The sequence below is a fragment of the Chrysochloris asiatica genome, unplaced genomic scaffold, assembly GCF_000296735.1.
Source record: "Chrysochloris asiatica unplaced genomic scaffold, ChrAsi1.0 scaffold00316, whole genome shotgun sequence".
In the NCBI taxonomy this organism is placed as follows: Eukaryota; Metazoa; Chordata; class Mammalia; order Afrosoricida; family Chrysochloridae; genus Chrysochloris; species Chrysochloris asiatica.
Window position 1 is genome coordinate 2,208,233 of NW_006408834.1, and position 2,108 is coordinate 2,210,340.

Below are 2,108 nucleotides of genomic sequence, written 5' to 3' on the forward strand. Positions count from 1 at the left end.
AAAAAAAAAAATCATGTGGCCTGCTTTATATTTTAGCTGTTATCACAATGAGAATTATTCCACCTGAGAAAGAGGCCAGAATAGCTCATGAAGACCACTAGTAGTGCCTTGATGGACAAAGTCTCCGTGTTTAGATCTGAAGAACTGGAATAAAATTACATTTCCTTGTTAGACTATTTATACAATTGTTAAGACGACATAGATCATAACTGGACCCTGTTCTGAACACCTGAAACTTTACCCATCGCTTATCAAATATCCTCAGCCAGGTATGATCGTTTGTAAGGGATCTGGAGTTGCCCAGCCTTTTAAGGATATTTTAGGTAGCTCTACTCTCTTGAATCATCTCATATACATGTGAGAGCTGGACAATGAATAAAGAAGACCTGAGAAGAATTGATGCATTTGAATTATGGTGTTGGTGAAGAATACTGACAGTGCCATGGACTGCCAGAAGAACAAACCAATCTGTCTTGGAAGAAGTACAATCAGCATGTTCTTTAGAAAGGGGGATGGCAAGACTTCATGTCATACATTTTGGACATGTGATTTGGAGGGACCAGTCCCTGGAAAAGAACGTCATATTTGGTAAAGCAGAAGGTCAGAGAAAAAGGAAGATGCCCAGCAAGATGGATCAGCACTGAGGTAGCAACAGTGGGCTCAAACATAACAATTGTAAAAAGGAGCAGAACTGGGCAGTGTTTTGTTCTTCTGTACACCTCCCTATGAGTCAGAGGTGACTCAATAGCACCTAACAACAAAACAACTCTGAAAGAAGATGAATTAATTTTAGATGTTCATTTATAATCAACATGCTAAATAAGAGCAAACCTTGTTGTTGTTGTTAGGTGCCATCGAATCAGTACTGACTCATAGCGACCCTATGCACAACAGAATGAAACACGGCCCGATCCTGGGCCAACTGCACTACCATTGCCACACTTCAGTCCATCGATGCTGCCACTTTGCCAATCCATCTCATTGGGGGTCTTCCTCTTTTTCTCTGACCCTCCACCTTACCAAACATGATATCCTTCTCCAGCGACTGGTCCCTCCTGATAATATGTCCGAAGTATGAGAGAAGAACAAACCTTAGGGTATTATAATCTAGCAATTTTATTTTTGACCCCAAGATAAACTTGAACTCCCTTTGTAGGGCTAGTTCTTCTACAGTACCCAGAAGAAATCTTTTTAAATCCCATGATGTTTCTGGTCTCTTTCTAATATAAAAATAACAATCTATGACATCAACTCAGTAACTAAAATGGTGGGTTTTGTTAAGTGCCATCAGGCTGTTTCTGACTCATAATGACTCTGTATAGGGCTTCCAAGGAGTGGTTGGTGGATTTGAACCATTGCCTTTACAGTTAGTGCTCCAGTGCTTATCCTATAGTACCACAACAGGACTCCAACTAAAATGGTAATCCTGTATAATCATTGGTTTATAGTTGAGACCCTTCCCACCCTTCCATGGCTGACCTCCAGCTTCTTTCAGCTGACAAGTCCTATCTCCCCTTAAGGCAACCCACTTGGACAGACTGAGTCAATTCCATACTAACTCTGGAGTGTGGACTATTGTGTCTATTGGAAACTCTCATATTTGACTTTCTTCCTTTTGAATCCCAAACTCTGGGAGAACAGATCTGTCACAACACAGCACCAAAATCATCTTTGTTCCTGCAGTCTGACCATCTCTCACGATTGCATTCCCTCTAAGTGTAGAGGGCACATTTCCACCAGTGTCCCTGAAGCTCACATCTTGTGAGCCGAATATGGGTAGGAGAATCAACCCCTAAACCCCCTCATATTCATTTCTGTATCAGAGATGGTGAAATGGTTCTCAGTATTGATTCTTATCTCTTGTGTGCTTTCCTGTGCTGTAAAATTGAAAACAATGATTTCCAGATTCCTTCATAGCTAAGGTTCTAGAAGCAAACCAGGTTCAGCTGACTGAAGGCAACTGAAGAAGACTCAAAAAGCAGAATGGAGCAGGTGGGAACCATTGGTGGAGCTCTTCCCACTGCATACTAGGCCATGGAGATGGAGGTAGTATTTTTCTGTATCTGTGATTCAGTGTCCAATCATTGTCTTCATGGACATTAAGTGAC